This window comes from Phyllobates terribilis, unplaced genomic scaffold, assembly GCF_046119375.1.
Source record: "Phyllobates terribilis strain yellow unplaced genomic scaffold, ASM4611937v1 Scaffold_1__5_contigs__length_1240528914, whole genome shotgun sequence".
Taxonomy (NCBI): Eukaryota; Metazoa; Chordata; class Amphibia; order Anura; family Dendrobatidae; genus Phyllobates; species Phyllobates terribilis.
In genome coordinates, this window is record NW_027362761.1 from 737,212,122 (window position 1) to 737,224,275 (window position 12,154).

Here is a 12,154-nt window from a genome sequence, read left to right on the forward strand (position 1 = left end):
GCTGATATTAGTAGCCTGGGAAGCTCCATGAGTATTACCCCCTTCCCAGGCTTCAAACATCTGCCCCAGCCGTCTGCTTAACCTCCGCTAGAGCCTAAAATTAAGGGGAACCCCACGCCAATTTTTTTTTAATAAATCCTTTATTTTAACACTAAATGACAAGTACAGTAAGCAACACTGTCACTGTACTTCTTATATATGTGACTGACATGTTTCTATCTATCTAATCTATGTGTGATGCTCTATCTTTCTGTTCTAAATTGTCGGGTACCGCTGCTGAATTGCCGGCCGGCTTTTTTAAAGAGACGGTGCATGAAAACACTATTATTTTTTTAAATAAATCCTTTACACTAAATGACAAGTACAGTAACCAACACTATCACTGTACTTATTATATATGTGATTGGCATGTTTATATCTATCTATGTGTGAAGCTCTATTCTTTCTGTTATAAATTGTCGGGTACCGCTGCTGAATTGCCGGCCGGCTTTCTTAAAGAGACGGTGCATGAAAACACTATTATTTTTTTAAATAAATGCTTTACACTAAATGACAAGTACAGTAAGCAACACTGTCACTGTGCTTCTTATATGTGTGACTGACATGTTTCTATCTATCTAATCTATGTGTGATGCTCTATTCCTTCTTGTCTAAATTGTCGGGTACCGGTGTATGCCGCTGCTGAATTGCCGGCCGGCTTTTTTAAAGAGAGCGTCTTCTGAGCAGTTTGTCAGCTTTTGGACACCTTTGAAGGTGTTTTCTATGTGTTTCTATGTGTTTTTGCTTGCCTGCCATTGGTTTTAACGGTGTTCGACGGTGTTCTAAGGTGTTCGACGAACCGAACCGAACCCGAACACTGCGGGGGTGGCTCAACACTATTAATGAGCAAAATGCTGCCTATTCATCGATAGAGATAGGATTATTTATGCTGGAACAAACATCATTGTTCTCAATAGCACATCGCGCGGTGTAATCTGTAGTTATGCTGCTGATAACATGATACTGTATGGGGACAGATTGGTCTATTAATGATTGTTCTGTCCCCATCATTCTTCCTCAGCCGGTGTAAGGAAGGCCCACACCGAAGACTCAGCAGCCCACAACAGTTAATACAGCAGTGGCATCAGTGATTATCTGAGACAGGGACTGCAGGGACTCTGCCAGAAACCTCTATTGTCGGCAGACAGAGAGGGAGCAGGAAGTTGTCTTCAGTGCTGTGTGTGATTTCTTCCTCCTCTCTCTCATGTCCCTAGATTGTTCCTCTGCTCTTGACATCTCACAGCTCTCCTGGGATTCTGGGATGTGAGAAGTGAAGAAGAATCTGAAAAGCCAAATTGCAAATCCATAATGTAGAAGGAGGGAACATCGCGCCGGTCTTACTTGTGGGATTATTATGTGGAGTAGCATAATAAACGGTAGTTGGACCCCTCTAGTCTTCATTCAAGGTACAGTAACAGCTCAATATTACATTTCTTTTGGTGGTGGAACCAGTGATACGGCCATTTCTACATTTTGTCCCAGGAGCCATTTCTCATTCTACTATGAGCTGCCTGCATTGCCTAAAATTACTACCATGGAATTCAGAATTTACGGACTTGTTTCCCATTGCACACATCTGGAATGTAATTGGGGCAATTGCAAAGTCAGCTGTCAGCAATGGATCTTGATGGTTTGCCTGTCCAAGTGAATTCAGCATGGCACAACCTTCCTCAGGCAACTTCATTAATAGAATGTATAAGTGCATGTATTTCTGCACATAGTGTTCACACTTGATACTGCATAAATCAAGATGTTTTAAAAATGTAGCTTTGATGTTTAACATTATTCACATATCTTTAACATGTCTATTGATCCTATGATTTCAAGATTTTTAAGGCTATTTCCTTTTTGATGTTGGGGGGTTTCCTATTTTACCCTCCATACATGCACCTCAACCCTACCTACAGATGATGCAGTGTAAATTTTTTGGTGTCACAATGCGCACCTTCAAATGACACACAATGCACAAGCAATGGATCCCTTCTGATAGTCAACTCCTCCTCCCAAATAAAGGAATGAAAACATCTGGCTGCCAGCTTTTATTGAATGTGCTAGGGGTGCCTAGATTCTGCTGGTCCAATAGATATTTCAATACAGTATTAAGCATCATAACATAGAAAGATATTAATACATTTTACAATAAAAAAAATAGTATATCTTTGTAAGGGAGCAAATATGGGTATCTGCAGGTAACCTCATGCACTTAGTTAAGTTTGCTTGTGGCATATTATTGCATTGCTGTAAAGGTTTTGATCATCTTCTACCTAGTTAAGTAAAAAATATTTTCCACATCTGCTTCCCGTTTGCTTTAGAAATATTCCTATGATTACTGCCAACAACGTCACTAAATATATATCATCTGACATCATTGGCATTATTCAGTGTGCACAATGATCGAAAATACTTATGCAATGACATTCAGTAGATAGACTTCATTATTTGCAGCTCTTGAGTGCAGATGAGGAAAGACAAACCTCAATCATATGACTGTGAAGAACAAAAAAATGTTCTTGTCAGGCGTGTTTACCTACAGGCAGTGTTGTGAACTGGTATATGCTACTTTTATCCAAACACTGCCTTACACATTGCTCTGGTCATGAGACTAACACTGACACAGACAGTTATTTGGTATGTTGTGAGTCACAGACTGAATTCAAGAAAAAGAAACTGTGTATCTTTAAAAAATAATAACACATTTGTATATTTATAATAAAATAACTTTTTTTAACTGTAAAAGCAACACTTTAGCTTTAAAAGAAATAAACATACATATGTGTTGTGGTGATCGGGTGGGCATGGAAACTGTGCAATTAACTTAACTGACAATTGAGCTCATGCAGCAAAAGTGTCAATGCAACCTCAATTCCTGTCTGATTATCCCCTGAGATGCTGTGATCAAGAGAACCACAGCTTCTAAGGCAACGTTCCCACAATGAGCTTTTGGTGAGTTTTTGATGCTGTGTATTTTCGAAAAAATGCAAGTGACCTATTTTACTTAATGGGTGCAAAAATGGTGCAGACAATCCGCAACATCAAAAACTCACCAAAAGCTCATCGTGGGAACGTAGCCTAAGAGGTTGACATAAAAAAGGGAGCTCTTTCTTCTGCTCCCCTATAAGGCCGGGGTCACACGAGCAATGATTCTTTCATTCTCTCGGCTCAAACTCTGTCTTTATTTCTCCATCTTCTCCAATGTCTGATTCTGCAGGCCAATGTTTCACGCACACCGATAGACCGTGCATGATCCAAATTTCAGAGCCACTCACAGTATGCTGCGATTTTTTTTCCACAGACCAATACCATCTGTAGTAAAAATTGTAGATCTGCATTGCCCACAGTATAACATTGGTCCAAGTGCTTTCCGATAAAATATCTCATGTGAGTGAGCCCTAAGCCACAGGCATCCTGCTCGTGGTGTTCTGATTGATGGTATGAAAACTGGAGGAAAAAAATGGCTTCTATGTCTGTCAGTTAAAAAAAGTCTAAAAGGCGCTGCTAAAAGCAGTGTCTAAAAGGCTCTATGTTACTGTTTGACTGGCAGGTATAATATGCTTCAATATATAAATAATAGTAATGAGGGGATCTTATTTAATTCAAATTCGCCGAATTTCCCCCCAAAATTGATTCACAGGTAATTAATTTGCACAAATCTCAATACTAGAAAGCTTGTAATTGCTCTGAAAATACATGTGGGCAAGAAGAGAAAGAACTCAGCTGACTATAAGAGCTTACACTCTACAGAGAGAAAGAGAAAACCCCACTGGCGATAAGCGCTTATACTCTACAGGAGAAAGAGGACCCTGCTGACCATAACAGCTTACACTCTACAGGAGAGAGAGAAAGAGGACACTGCTGACCACAAAAACTTACACTCTATGAGAGAGAGAGAAGAACCTGCTGACAATAAAAGCTCACACCCTATGAGATAGAGACTTACAAACTGTGCTCCACTTGGAAACCACTGAACTGTGATGGCCCAGGTACTGACCACCACTGTACAAGGTATGATAAAGGATAATCTGTAAAAAGTCATAGCTGCAGAGTGTCATAGAGGAAAATTAAAATCCATAAGACAACTCCAGGGAGTGGACATGTCCCTCCCACATTAAACATATGGGAAAGAGAGAAAACTAATTATAGCTGGAGAGAGAGAGCTAATACCTCATCTCCTCTTTGAAGCAGTGACCTCCTGCCGTGGACAGATGATTAAAACAGGATGTCTGCTGGAGAAAAAGACAATAAGCTTGAGATTTGTTTACGCAGAGCAGGAGAAGTGCAGGGGCTGCCTTTCCAGATATAAATATTGGGGTGTTGTATCAATCTGATATTTATGGGATGTACATTTTCGGTGTCGTAGCGAAAGGGACGGATGTGACACATGCACTCACATCGCTGTGGGGCCACTAGAGCTCATCAAACTTAATAACGCTCCAATAGATGATGTGAACTGGGCCATGATTGATCTCTTTGAAATGGTAAAACCATGATAAGAAATATGATGTCAATATCTACCGCCTGAAACCTTCAGGGGCAAAGATATCCTATAGGTTGCAGATCTCATCAAATTCTAACAAACCCAGCACTTCCTACAATTTGCCCCCACATGGGCTCATCAAGGGGAGATATGTGGGTATAACCTTGAGCTAAGCAGAATTTGGGTCTGAGTCATTTGTCAGTTCTTGGAAGACATAGTTTACTCTGGGTTCTGCCCTTTTTAACAATCGGTGTGCTTCCCTCCGCTAAGCTCTGAGCCATTTCCGTGACCAGGTTTAGTAGTTTTCTTCTGTTATTTCTTTTAATTTTACGTAATTGTATATATCATATTGTTTTTTCCTATTTTGTTTCATCTTGTGTATTTTTTATAAACACTGCCTATCTTTCTGGATTAAATATATAAACTTGAATAGCTCTGTTCCTTTTGCTCTGTAAACCGCTCCCCTTAAGCCATATGCTACCTGTAACGGTTGTCCAATCGGCCTGTATAAATGATTGGTGGTAGCAGTTAGTAGTTCTTTTGTTATTGCAGGGCTGGCAGTGACCGTACATAAGTATTTTCCTTGCATTGGAATCGGAGGTGTATATACCATACGCTTACTGTTATTTCCCCAATAACAAGTCTAGTAGTGGAAGCAGCCATGGTGTCGTCCATCACTCATCAGCCAATTGCGTAATTGTCGTGACAATTGGAGGTAGTGGATTTGCTTTCCATTGAAAACTGGTGGCAGTGGTGGGATCTGTGGGATCTCTTTGGTGTCATCTGTGACAAAGTCGTAACAGTGGTGGGATCTGTGTGACCCCCTGGCTGTGTGACTGTGGCCCAGGGAATTATGGGGAGGCCCGAGTGGAAATGCAAAATTATGTTAGCCTGCTCTCTGGTGCTTAAGCAGTGTTGGACATGGGGACTGGCAAGTTTTTTTTTCGCTAACTGCAAATTGGATCTCAAAATGATTGAATTTAAGTGAATCTGCAAATGTCAGGAAATTCAACTCAAATTTAAGCCTCCGTGGATCAATCCGCTCATCTCTAATAAATATTACAAAGTCTTATAACAGCAGTCAATTTATTTTATGTTCAAATCCCATAGTGGGACTAAGAAAAAAGAGAATTTAAAAAAAAATATTCAAAAAGCAAAACAAAAATAAAAGCAAATCATGAAAAAAATTGGCTTTAACCCCTTACTGACATTGTCAGTAATAGTACATCCCAGTGCCCTGGGCCTTATGGACCAGGTACTTACTATTATGCACAAACGTTAATGCAGTCCCGTGACTGAAGTTGAGGTGATAGCGATAAAATTCTGGCACCATCTTACCTTAGGGTAGATGGTGTCATCATCCTGGGGTGTGTCGCCACCCCCCCCTGCAACCACGATTGCTGTGATTGGCTGTTCAATTCTAAACAGCCAATCGCAGCATTTCTCAGTGTTTAAGCAATCAGCATGCCTGAAACACTGATGTGCAGCCTAGGACCGGTGCTATAAGAACACCGATCCTAGGCTGGTGCCTGGCAGCACCAGGCCTGACCCCATCTCACTCTGATTGGTGCAATAGATGATGACCTCGATTGCACAAATCAGAGCGCGTGACAGCGCTGTGACTGGGCGGTGACCGCCCTGTGACCGGGGGCTCACCATACTATGATCCACTTGTGACCGCCCTGCATCTCCTCACAGTTGCTGAGGATTTGTACAGGGTAGTCAAGCTGCTGATCTCTGCTGTGCTGAGCCTTGTGGTGTCACAGAAGCTTCTGTGACACCACAATCCCTGCTCCTGCTGCTGCCTGCTCCTGCGGCAGCTGAAAGAAGAAGAAAGAAGACTTCGGTAAGTAGATCTCTGATCTCTCCTCATCCACCCCTCTCTCCGCCCGCTTTTTACCCCCCTCCCCACACACCTTTCTGTCACAGAGTGCTGATCAGTACTTGATCACTCTATTTTTGTCAGTTTTTTTTTCCGTGCATCCTGCAGCGGCCAAGTGCTGATCAGTGACGCAAATCACTGATCAACGTCCGTGCTCGCTCGTTTCCAGGATTTCTTTTTATCCCTGTCCATTTTTCCCCCCCCCCATTTTGCACCACCTCCACAGCTTGCATCCAGCAGCCACCGAGTGTTGATCAGTGACGCAAATCACCGATCAGCACTCGTGCTTGCTGTTTTACACTCTTTTTTTCCACAGACTTTCTTTCTTTTGTACAGTACGGTCACACTGTCAGATCGTGCACCATGCTGGACCTTGTGGTGCTTCTGTGACACCACAATCGCCCCTCCTGCTGCTACATAAGAAAAAGACATCAGTAAGTAGATCCTTACCTGATCTCTCCTCATCCACCCCAATTCCCCTTTCCCCACACACACCCTCCTTTTATCCCCTTCCCCACCCCCCTTTCTGCCATTGTGCGCTGATCAGTACTTGATCACTGATCAGTACTTGATTGCTCTATTTTTGGCAGTTTTTTTTTTTTCGTGCATCCTACAGCGTCCGAGCGCTGATCAGTTACCACATCATAGATCAACGTCTATACTCGCTGTTTTCCAGGACGTTTTTTTATCCCTGTCCATTCCCCCCCTACTTTGCATCACCTCCGTGCATGCATCCAGCAGCTGCCGAGCGTTGATCGGTGGCGCAAATCACCGATCAGCACTCGTGCTTGCTGTTTTATACGTGCACTGTGCTGGGCTTTGCAGCACCACAGAAGCCTGTGACACCACAATTGCTGCTGCTGCGACAGAAGACATCAGACAAAAGACAGCTGAAAGTAGATTTTTTGATCCCTCCTCATCCACCTCAATCCTCCTCTCCCCCCTTCCCCCTTCCCATCCCTCTTTCTGTCACCAAGTGCTGATCAGTACTTGATCACTCAACTTTTGGCAGTTTTTTTTTCCTGCTACCTGCAGCGGCCAAGCGCTGATCACTGACCGCAGATCACTAATCCACACTTGCGCTTGCTATTTTACACTCCCCCCCTCCTTTGCACCAACTCCGAGCGCACATCCAGCAGCCGCCGAGCGTTGATCTGTGATGCAGTTCACTGATCCGCACTCATGCTCGCTGTTTTACACTCCCTCCCCATCCTTTTCACCACCTCCACGCGCACATCCAGCAGCTGCTGAGCGTTGATCGGTGACGCAGTTCACTCATTCGCACTTGTGCTTGTTGTTTGCACCACCTCCGGTTGTTCCTTTTTTTCTATCTTTTTCTTTCAGAAAAAAAAAACGGTTTACACCAAGCACACTGACACACACACACTGAATAAAGTACTGACACACACCACATACATAAAAACAAATGTCCCGCTCGTCCCAAACCTGCTATTCAGTGGAGGAAGCATGCGCTTTCCTTGCCTCTGACAGTGCAGGAGAGGATCCCACCTTTCTTTATTTTTTTTGACTTCTCGTCCTCATCGTCATCCTCCTCTTCATCCTCCTTCTCTTCCTCCTCATGTGCTGCTGAACCGCCACGCAGACGCCCCAGGACAAAAGATGAACCAGCGCTCAACATTACTGGCCCCTTATGGACCTCGCCCCCTGAAAATTATGTGCCACTGATTCCTGATTTTGTTGCAGAATCAAGAATCAAGTTTGACACCACCGGCCTCACAGAAACAGACTTTTTCAAAGTCTTTTTCTCTGAGAATTTTGTGAACCTCATGGTGGGCCAAACTAATTTGTATGCTCAACAATTTTTGGCACAAAACCGCTTATCATTTTCTATCTGGTCTCCTGTAGACACAGTAGAAATTATGACGTTTTTGGGCCTGGCCCTTCATATGGGGATCCTGAAAAAGCCTGAAGTTTGGCAATACTGGAGTGTTGACGTTTTGTATAACACTTCAGGGTTCCGAATGGCAATGACCTGGATACGTTTTGAGGCCATCCAGAAGTTCTTGCAGTACAACGATAATGCACGGTGTCCTGCACAAGATGGCCCCAACTTTGATCGTTTTCAACGTTCGACCGGTCATCGAGCACTTCAACAACAAGTTGGCTGAAGTGTACGTGCCCCAATGGGACATCTGCGGGCGTGAGTCCCTAATTCATTTTAAGGGGAGGCTCGGATTCCAACAGTACCTGCCCAGTAAGAGGGACAGGTAAGGAATTAAGCTGTATAAACTGTGTGAGAGTGCCTCAGGGTACACTCACAAGTTTAGAGTTTATGAAGAGAAGGACTCCCGGATTGAACTCCCAGAATACCTTCCTGTCCTGGGAGTGAGTGGGAAAATTGTGTGGGATTTGGTGCACCCACTTCTGGATCAAGGTTATCACCTCTATGTGGATAACTTTTATACAAGCATTCCACTCCTCAAGTCCCTCTCTGCATGAGGTACCACAGCCTGCGGTACTGTCCACAAAAATCAGAGAGGCCTCCCAAAGACGCTAATTGGGCAGTTGCTCAGAAGGGGTGAGAGCAGAGCCCAATGTAGCGACCACTAGCTGGTGGTCAAGTACAAGGACAAGAGGGATGTCCTTCTCTTGACCACCATACATGGTGATGACAGCACCACCAGCACTGTACAAGGTTCCTCTACACAGGTCGTCAAACCAAACTGTGTAGTGGGGTACAACAAGTACATGGGGGGAGTTGATCTCTCTGATCAAGTCCTCCAGAAGTACAGTGTTTTGAGAAAGGCCAAGGTGTGGTACAAGAAGCTGGCCATGCACATCGTACAGATGGCAATGCAATGCTTTCCTTATATCATGATGTGCAGGCCAGACTTCTACGTTGTACCTTCAGTTCCAGGAGGTAGTGATCAAGGCCCTGATATTTGGCAGTGGTGACAGAGTGGGCCCCAGTACTTCCAGGACTTAAGGACTTTGAATTGTATCAGGTCAGAATTTCCCGGGAGGTCCATCAAAGCGGTAAAAAAGGTAAGTCACAAAAGAGGTGCAGAGTGTGTTACTGAATGGGGATACTCAAGGACACCATTTATCAATGTGACACCTGCATCGACAAACCTGGCCTGTGCATGAAAGAATGCTTCAGAAGGTACCATACTTCCATGCACTACTAAATTCATTTCTGACTTACACAACTGACATATGACAACCTGACGAACGCTACACAACTGACATATGACACTACATTATAAAATTCACATCAGTTTCAAAAAGGGGGCATTTTGTTTGGCATTTCCTCTTTTTAGGCACATCAGGGGCTCTGAAAACGTGACATGACGCCCATAGACAATTTCATCAAAGTCTCCATTCCAAAACTTAACTCCTTCCCTTCCGAGCCCTGACCTGCGCCCAAACAGCAGTTTTCTCTCACATATGGGGTATCAGCATACTCAGGAGAAATTGCACAACAGATTTTGAGGTCCATTTTCTCCTGTTACCCTTGTGAAAATAATTTTTTGGGGCTAAAATAACATTTTTGTGGAAAAAATTTGATTTTTTTTATTTTCACAAGTCAACGTTATAATTTTCCGTGAAGCACCTGGCGGTTCAAAGTGACCACCACACACCTAGATAAATTCACTGGGGGTCTAGTTTCCAAAAGGGGGGCAGTTGTTGGGCATTTCCACTGTTTAGGCACATCAGGAACTCTGCAAACAACTTTTGGGGTCTAATTTCTCATGCTACCCTCGTGAAATCAAGAAATTGCGGCTAAAAGTTCATTTTTATGGAAAAAAGTGATTTTTGTTTTCATGGGTCTATGTTATAAACTTTTGCAAAACACTTGGGGACTTAAAGTGCTCACCATACATCTAAATAAGTTCGTAAGGGGTCTAGTTTCCAAAATGGGGTCACTTGTGGGGGGTTTCCACTATTTAGGCACATCAGGGGCTCTCCAAATGCGACACGCGTTCGTTGTCAATTCCAGCGAGTTTTGCGTTGAAAATGTCAAAGGTGCTCCTTCCCTTCTGAGCCCTGCCGTGCCCCCAAACAATGGCTTTCCCCCACATATTGGGTATCAGTGTACTCAGAAGTAGTGATGAGCGAATATGTTCGAAATCCGATCTCCAAACTTAAGTTCAATGCGAATGTGGCACATTCGGATTCGTGATCGGAAAGGCAAGCATTTTTACGTAAAATCGGCGAAAATCGGCACAGTTCGGCAAATAAGTGTGGGAACGTGATTGCCGGGCAACTACAGCATTTTTAACAGTTTTGCTAGCATAGTGCTTGTGTACGATGAGCGCGGGGACGTGGTAGATAAGCGGGGGGGCCTTGTGATAGCTCAGAATAGGTCAGATCAGCGGCACGCTTGTAATTTTTTTTATCTCTGTAACTTTAAGTGAGGAAAGCGCGGCTAGCCAATCACAGCGCAGAAAGAATCCACACTGTCCAGACACAAGGGCTTCTGCCATTGGCTGCTGAAATCACATGTCCTCTCTATAGAAAAAGCAGCCATGTTCCCTCAGCGCCATTTTATCCATGTCACTGCTGGAGACAGACGCTATTCAGTGTGCTCCTGTGTAATGAGAGATATTAGCTAGATAGATGGGCGCTTGTTTGGAAGTCAGATAGTGTAGATAAGTCCTCTGCTGTGTACCTGTTCAATAAACCTTGCCGCACATTTTTTTTCTTGTGCAATTACTGACATTCGGAAAGAAATAGGAGGGTCCATGCCATAGAACAGTGTTGTGCACTGGTTGTATTATGCTGTATGCATGAGTATACCTTCAATCTATTTTTGCACTTGCTAATGTGATAAAGCAAGCAAGCAAGCCCTTGTAGGCAACTTTTTGATTTTGTGGGGTTGAAATTCAGCTATTTGCAGAGCTTGTGAGTGCAGAGCACAAAAATCTTTTTTTTTCATTTGCTAATGTGATAGTGCAAGTTGTGTTAGCCCACTTTGTCAAGTTTTTTTTGGTGGGTGAAATTCAGCTGTATGCACAGTAAAACAAATATATTTTTTCTGTTGCTAGGCAGAGTCCACAAAAGATTTTTTTGTGTCGCAAACGTGATACACTCTGCTAAAAGCCACTTCCTATTTTAGTGGCAGTGAACTTCAGCTGTTTTCAGAGTTTTCAGAGTAAAAAATAGATTTTTTTTCTTCCTAGGCAGAGTCCACTTGTGATGAGTGAGCATGCTCGCTACTGCTCGGCGCTCGCCGAGTATTTCCGGGTTGCTCGGGTGGGAACTCGGGTCCCCTCCCTGCATGTTTGGCGCTCTTTAGAGAGCCAATGAACATGCAGGGATTGCCTGCCATACACTGTAATGCCGTAGCTATGTTGGTTGTGGGCATTACAGTGATTGGCTGGCCGCACAACGTCATCAGGTCTATATCAGACCTGGCGCCGCCATGCTCGTCACAGTCACTCCGGATCAGACAGTGTAGGGAGAGCTGCTGCTGTGTCAGGGAGAGATTTGATCGTGTATTAGGTAGTGTAGGGAGAAAAACCGTACATTACACATATCCATCTTAACAAACAGTCCTTCTGAGGACTAATCCATCTGCAGAGATATCAGGCAGGCAGGGTGTATAGGCAGGCAGTGTATATAGCAGACTGCAGTGCATATAGCACAAGAGGCTCCATTCCAGTTCTGCCTTCTGCTGCTGTTAGATATTTCTATACAAAGGCCCAGGTCTCAGGGGTCAGGAATACTTTTCTTTGGATCTTAATCCTCATTATTTGCTTAAAAAGCAATCCAGAGAACAGCATTTTTTCTGCGCC